The sequence below is a fragment of the Macaca nemestrina genome, chromosome 15, assembly GCF_043159975.1.
Source record: "Macaca nemestrina isolate mMacNem1 chromosome 15, mMacNem.hap1, whole genome shotgun sequence".
NCBI classification, from domain to species: Eukaryota; Metazoa; Chordata; class Mammalia; order Primates; family Cercopithecidae; genus Macaca; species Macaca nemestrina.
In genome coordinates, this window is record NC_092139.1 from 6,825,838 (window position 1) to 6,833,843 (window position 8,006).

Here is an 8,006-nt window from a genome sequence, read left to right on the forward strand (position 1 = left end):
TGTAACCCGGAAGTGATGGCAGCATCAACTTCATCAGGTGGGTGGATTGGAGACAATGTGTGTAACGTGTTTAACAAAATGCTTAGTACCTACTATGTGCTCAGTAAATTAGCTTCTGCATTATAATCCTAGGGCTGCTGTTACAGAGAACCAGGGGGTTGAACACAACAGAAATTTGTTCTCTCACAATTCTGGAGGCCAGAAGTCCAACGTCAAGGTATCAGCAAGGCTGGCTCCTTCTGGGGGCTGTAAGAGAAAATCCATTCCACGCAACTCAGGAATCCTCCATGCTCCTTGGCTTATGGCAGCAAAACTCCAGTCTGACTCTCGGCCAAGTGGCTCCTCTCTCCTGTGTTCTTATAGCTCTGTACCCCTTTCCTCTCGTAAGGGTGCAAGTCGCTGAATTTAGGACCCACCCTGATCCATTATGATGTCAACTGACCTAAGTACATTTGCATTTCTACATAAGCCCACATTCTGAGGTTCTGGGGAGGCATGAATTTTGGGAGGGACACTATCCCGCCCAGAACAGCTTCTGTTATTTATTGTGTGTGTGCTCAGTGCTTTGTAGACTTGACTTGATTCCCTCCTCCTAGCCATATTATGAGGATGGGACAGTGGCTACCTTGCCTCAGATGAGGAGGCGAGGCACAGAGCCTCGGAACCTCTCAGGATACATGATCATCTTTGCCCTTGCTTGGAATTCACCTGGTTTTCAAAGAGGGGGACTGCAGCAGAGCCTCCCAACCTGACTTTTCTCTCCAAACGGCAGTCCCTGCACGACAACGAACAAGGAGAAGCTGGGCTCCAGAGAGCCGTATGTTCACAGGCTCCACAGTGAGAAGAAATGTCCTGGTTTAAAACGGACATTGATCAGACCTGCTGGGAGGGCGAGCGGGAGGCAGAAAGGCACGGCTGCTTCCAAGTTTCTGTTGGCAGAGAGGGCAGAGCTGACAACTCCCAGTGAAACTGCAAGAGCAGAGACAGGGCCAGCCCGGAACCCCAGCCCCACTCACAGCTCTAGGTTGACACTTCTCAGCGGGAAGAGCTCTATCTCTCTCAAAAGTTTCAATAATCTTATCCTAACCTGGCACAGAACCTCACCCTTCCTGGGAACACAGGAATGTTTGCTACTTGATGTCAATAAAATCCAACTCCTTAAGGTCTCTCCTGGGATCGAAGGGGTGGAGTTCATTCCACACCATTCTGAGGACAGAGTCAGAGGAATTTGCTGGGTCTTCTCTGGCTCGGAATAAGTCCACCAGGCATTTCTACCTTATCCAGAAGACAATCGTTTATTTGCACAAGTGCACAGCGGCTGACACCGCCAGCACTAACCACATTGGATTCTCGGTCCACTGTCATTGAAGGCTCCAGCCCTCATTCAAGGCTGGTCTGTTCCCGTAGGCCTTCTGACGAGTGCCACATTTTGTTCCTCTAAATTGGGTGAAGCCCCCTCAAATGCTAGTTTCAAAGAGCCTTTGCTACAAAGGCAGGTGCTGGAGCCCCAAATCCAAAGGCTCTGACTCAGTAGGTCCAGGTTGGGGTCCCAGGACTGTAATACAGGTGTTCCTGGCACCACACTTGGCCAAATGCTGGCTAGCTTGGAAGAAAGCTCCAGAAGCAATCTAGAGCTTTATATCATCACTCAAAAGTAAAGATTTGTAGGAAAGATCTAAACCAGTGTCTTTCCAAGTTCCCAGCTTCTTCATCCAAGCTGCTGGTTGAGGGGAAGGTGATTTTAGATTTTAGGGCATCGATTTATATAGTGTGAAAATTATTCCCCTCTGGTTAGATCAAAGGAAAATTCTTCATCTGGCACTAAGAGTCTTTAGCACCTCCTGACACTTCTAAGCTCCCTTTTGAACAAAGAGAGAAAGGCCTCAGGCTTGAAGCCATCAGCAGGCAGCAGTATCTGGCTGGAATTTAGCAATGTTCATTTGTGGTCAAGGTATTTATTTCTGTAGTTACCTTTCATTAATGGCAAGCAACATCAACTTCCATTTATGATAATGATATCAAGTTCCCTTTTAGTTAAATGTTTCATTAGAAAAGTGAGGTGATTCACAGAAAAAGAAAAATAGGGACTTGAATTATAGTACAGGTGCTGGGTCAGGACAAAATGATGGTGGCGGTTCAGAAATTACTGATTTTTGGGAATGCTAGTCTAGTCGATGCTTAGCATTTGGGGTTGAGAAAACCAAGGCCTTGAGAGGGGAAGGAACTCGTCTGAGCTCACACAATATCAGGTGGTGGTCTTTGCTGTCACCCACAGTCACCCACCATGGAGCTCTGCAGAACCGCCACTTGTGAACCAGGGGATCTGAGCTCACGGGGGAAGTGTGAGTCTCAAGGCACCAACATCTTTAAAACAGATAAAAATAAAGCGGCAAGAGTGACCTCACCCCAGCATGTGGTGGCCGCTGAGAGCAGAGGGCTGTAAAAATTAATTGCCCTCTATTTGTGACCTGCTGTAGCAGGCGGGCCTCCTTCGAGGGGGTCACCCGAGAGGCAGCGGGCAATGGAAACATTCTTTGGGCCTGACACAGTGGTTCAACAGTGACCTCACCCCAACAACTGAAGACTTGTTATTCAAAACTTAATTTTATTTTGTTTCTAAGTGCTTAGGAGCTGGGACTAAGGCAACTTTTGTCATCAAAAGGAAGGCCCAGGTCTTGGAAAGGAGCAGAGCATCCTGAGTGTCTGCCGAGCGCCGACTTTGCAGCCGCAGGTTCAAGCTCTTCCCTAACCCCGGCAGATCTGCCTTCTCAGTCCTATTGGTCTCCATGTGTGGTTCGCGCGATCTCTGGGCTTTGCTGATGTGAAGCCACGGGGAGGTGGAGTTTTAAGAGTGATGTTCTCCGCGGGAAGAGCGCTTTCTTTCTCGAACATTTCAGTAAACTCATCCCAACCTGGCACAGAACCTCACCCTTCCTGGGGACACAGGAATGTTTGCTACTTGATGTCAATAAAATGCAACTCCTGAACGTCTCTCCTGGGGTCCATTCATAGCGTGGGGTTCCTCTCTCGGGTCCCCCATTCAAGGCTGCTCTGTTCCTGCAGATCTTTGTTCTGTTTCTCTAACTTTAGCCAAGCTCCCTCAAACGCTAGTTTCAAAGAGCCTTTGTTACAAAGGCAAGTGCTAGGGCCCCAAATCCAAAGGCTCTGACTCAGTAGGTCCAGGGTGGGATTCCAGGACCATGATACAAGTGGTCTGGGCATCACACTTGGCCAAATGCTGTGAGATCCTCACACAAGACATGTATTGAAGGAGGGCTCTAAGGAGAAGCTGGAAAGGCAGTGAGGGCAGAAAGGGTCTGGGCAACGATTGGTCTCAGCTGGAGTCTAGCACAGTCCCATGGGGAGCCCTGGAACAAAAATGATGCCACGGAGTTGAAACTGTGTTAGGTGCGAGGCAAAGCATTCAAACCCCATGTCAGTCAGTCATCAGCTATACGATGCCTGTGGGGTGGGCAAGGAGGACCTTCTCAGTCATGGACACTTTTCCAGAGACGGCAACAGCAGCGTCTTTAGAAGCATTCGTGCTCTGGTAAACCAGCTCTCAGGGATCACAGGAGGAAGAGTGCTGATTTATAGCTTTTGCCAATGTCTGTGGTGTCAATACTTCCTCTATGCCAATTGCAAAGCTACCAATGGTTTAACAATGGGCTCACAAATTTCCTGAATATTTAACAACGAGTTCTTTCAAGCCCAGAGGAGCTGGCTCAAGCACACTCTACATTAGCAGTCAACTCTCAAGACAGCCGGAGGAAGCGAAGGTTCCTGGAAAGAAGACTGTGGCAGAACACACAGCGCCTCTTGGGCCTGGATGATGGCAGGTGCTTTCTAACCAAGATTCCTGCTTCCTCTCTCACCCATTGCCTTTCCTTGTCCCATGAGCAGGAGCAACTTTGGCAGACACAACTCTAACACGCCACCCCTGGATTAAAACCCTTCACAGACCCTCCATCACCTTAGGGATAAAGTCCCCTCCTCACTTTGGCCCTCAAAACTCTGCCCCTTGGACCCCTGTTGACCACCTCTTTCCACTCGCTTTCTCGTGGACTTTCTGCTCCGACCACCCTGACTCTTCTCCCGTCCTTGAAGTTTTGATCTCTCTCATGACCAGACATCCAGGCCGCTTCACATGCAGCCCTTTTGGCCAGAGACACAATGATGGCCCCTGCCCCATCCGCTCAGCCCACCTCACTTCAACACAGAATTGGTGGAACATCTACTTTGCATCTGTCTCATTTGTGAGCAGGGCATTCAGGACCGGCTGTGTGAGCTTGGGCCAGTTCACCCCATCTCTGGGCTAAGTTTGCAGTCTGTCTTCCACCCTGGACTGGTTTCTCCTTGAAGGTAAAGACTTTGTGCGGCTTCATTACTCCTCAAAATCCAACACCTAGTACAGGGCCTTATTATGGAGAAATGAACAAATTGATCAGTCTACCAAATGAATTATGAATGTCTGAGTGGTCAAGGCTGCTGCCTGGTAGTAAATGTCTCCAAGAAGAGCCCCTCAGAAAAGTCTCCCTGTGCCCTGCAGCCTCACCCTGAGGACTTGAGAGTGAAGTCACGGTGCTAAGAGCTGGCCCAGGCTCAGCCCCAAGTGTGCCAGCTGCTTCTTAGATGTGGCTCCATTTACTCCTCACAACAGACCTGGGTAGGAGATCAAAGCATTGCCCCATTTTAGAGACAAGGAAATTGAAGAGGCTCAAGGGGTTAAATAAATTACCCAGGGCCAAGTGGTTACTCAATAACAATTGTTCTACAACAGACTTTTTCACCAACAGCATTTCCTTCCACCATACAGAGCTATCATAGAGCAGTGCCTCATCATTTTATCTGCTGCTCTGTATCTCCCAGCACGGATGCACCTTCCTCTGTTTAAATGTCCCCGTTTGCTGAGCATTTGCATGGTTTTCCTTTGCTTTTCTTTGTGTGTGATCTCTGCATGCCTGTGTGAGTAGTGCTATATTGGCTGGAAGAGGAAGATGCAGATAAGAGTGAAGTTCACATCTTGAGTGATTTTGCAGCTAAACTTATGGGCAGTGAAGAATTCACACTGCCCAGAGAGAGTTTGGCCTTTGTCCCTGGCTCCTGGGAGGTGGCCTCTAAGCCCTTAGAATGTCCTGTCTGATAAAAGTGCCTTTGTTTACCTGGGAAATCTTAGGCCACACAAGATTATCTATGTCAACAGTATGATTTATGGTGGGGGTCTTTGGTCACCCAGTACCAACCTGACCTTTGGAAGGACTGGAGGCCAAAGGCCAGCCACATAGGCAGTCATGCATGTCTACGTGCCTGAACCCCAATAAAAACTCTGGGTATGGAGGCTCACACGAGCTTCTCTGGCTGGCAAATCTCCATGTATGTGGTCATACATCATTGCCAGGAAAAGTGAGTGCTGTCTGGGACTTAGGAGAGGACAACTAGAATTTTTATGCTTGGAACTTCCCTGGGCTCTGCTCCATGTTTTTTTCCAATGACCAGTTTAAATCTAAATTATTTTGTGTAACAAACTGTGACAAAGTACAGTGGCTTTCAGTGAGTCCTGTGAATCCTTTAAGCAAATTATGAACCCTGAGGATAGGCTTGGGGACCCCAAATTTGTAATCAGTCACAGTTGTCTTGGGGATCCCTACTCTGCAATTTCCATTTCAAGAATGCCTCCTCCAGGACTGGCCCTAGAAATAAAGTGCCAAGAGGCCTCCCACTGCATCTTGCCCATGGCTAGATCCCTTGGTCCCAGCACCCAGTAGACATCCAGTCAATACTTGTTGAATCTACACATTCAACAATGGCAGTCCCCGACCATCAGCCTGAGCTGTTAATGTTATTATCCCCACTTTAAGAGGCTGAGGAATCAGGAGTTCAGGGAGGAAGCACCCGGGGAAATTGTATGGGTTGGGGCCAAGCCCGGGGTTGCTTGACTTTTCAAAGTTGGACTCCATGGAGACCAGTCCTGGCCTATGATGATGCTATCTATTCCATGCATGCATCTGGCCTCAAAGAAAGGAAGATGGTGAGGACAGGGGGAGAGAGAGAGACCTTTGTGAGTATGAAAGGGAAAACCAGATGAGAGGAGATAACTGCTTCAATGCCATGCTTTTTATTATAGAAATCTGTACTTAGAGGTTAAAGAAAAGATTTTTTTTTTTGGTTGTTATTTGCTTAAGAGAATTGGAGAACTGAGAGCTGTCTGGGTGGATGATTAATGGGGAAAAAATTACATTTCAATGAGGTCTCTCCTCCTGAAGGGTGACTCTCATCAAAGGGATGTATAGAGTGGATGTCAGGTTCATTTCCTCATTTCCGTCTCAGCTGGGGCTGAAAGAGACTCTCTTAAGGGGGAATCGGGTAGAAAAATTGCAGTTTAAGTCCAAGAGTCTTGTTATTAAAAATAACATGGCTAACGTCTACAGAACACTTGCTAGGGCCAGGTGCTATGCCGAGCATGCAGTTTGCAGTATCACGTACATAGAACAGCCGCATGAATTACGTGCCAAGAGCATCCCCGTTTCACAGATGGACAAAATGGGGCACAGGGAGCTTCAGCAGTTGGACCAGGGTCCCAGGGCTTGGAACGTGACTGAGAGCAGATCTGCCTGGCTCCTTGGTCACGGCTCTTCCATCCAGATTCGTTTAAGGGCTGACCCTGATTCTGACAGGGCTAACCATGAGCCCAAGATCCACAGATCTGGTTTTAAGGAGAGGATTGAAAGAGGCCGTACCCATGAGCAGGCTCCATCGCTGTCTGTCCAGCGCACTGGGATGTGGGCACCTCGCTCTTCTCCATCATAGGGCACAGTCTCCTCCCAGGTGTCTCCTTTCCCATACACGTGGGCTGTGGTTTTGTAATGGGGAGGAAATGGAGAAGACTCTTCCTGCTGCTTTGGGGCTCAGGAAAGCAGAGTTGGGGGAAGGCTCTTCTCTCTGTCTCTACTTTTACTCAGCCCTGTCCCAGCACCTCAAGGATATCAGAGGCAGGGCCATCAGCAGGAACACTGTGCTCATCGCAGGCCACTGTTTAACATGACTGTCCCCAGCAGAGGAGGCCAGACAGTTGTGGGTTCTGTGGCAAGTGCTCGGACAGACTGGCTGGGGGCTCTTCCAAGGCCCCTCAGCATTAATGAGGGTGGGGCTTCTGCTGATACCAGGCCTGAGGCTGTGAGCCTGGAAACATGGAGCCTCTTCCAATTTCCTTGTATGATGTCCTTGGCCATGCGTTTCCTAAGCCTCTCCTCTATCCTGTTTATATTGCCAACTGCACTAGCTCTTAGGTAGACAGAGCTGCAACACTAAGTTCTTTTTCTCTGCTCATCTTTCTTCCCTCACCCCATTCTTGTCAACTCCTGCTGCAAGGGGTTCCCCAATGCAGCACATGGAGAGGACGTGCTGGTTGCAGGGCCGCTAAAATGCTCTGCTGGAGGCCACTTTTGACCAGCACGAGAGGGTAAAGACAGCCAAGGTCCCCTCTCCTCCACCCCTGGTGACTCCAGGAGGGTTCTCCTGGGGAGAATTATGGTAGAACACAGATCAGGGTTTGTCTTATAATCCTGTAAATATTTACAAATCTGCTAGACTTTGGAGTTAGAGCAGTGAACAGAGCATCACAATTCCTGTCCTCATGGAGCTGATGATAAATGGATAGATGGATGGATGGATGGATGGATGGATGGATGGATGGATGGATGGATGCATGGGTGGATGCATGGGTGGATAAATGGGGGTGAGTGGGCGGGTGGTTGGATGGATAGATGATTGGATGGATGGATAGGTGAATAATGGATTGATGGATGAATTGGTGGGTGAATGAATGGATAAATAGATGGGTGTGTGAATGGGTGGATGGACAGACAGACTAGACTTAAACCTCAGCTCTTCAGTAGTGTGTGATCTTGGACAAATTGCATAACATCTCTGTGTCTTAGTGTTCTCATCTGTTAAATGGTGATGACAATAGTATCAATTTCAGAAGTTTTTTTCTTAAGATAAAATGA

The 8,006-nt window shown here is 48.4% G+C and overlaps 1 pseudogene; it reads left to right on the forward strand.

Annotated features, from left to right (window-relative positions):
- Nucleotides 1–758: 758 nt before the first annotated feature.
- On the forward strand, nt 759–3,139 carry LOC139358349 (uncharacterized; annotated as a pseudogene).
- The last annotated feature ends 4,867 nt before the right edge of the window (nt 3,140–8,006 follow it).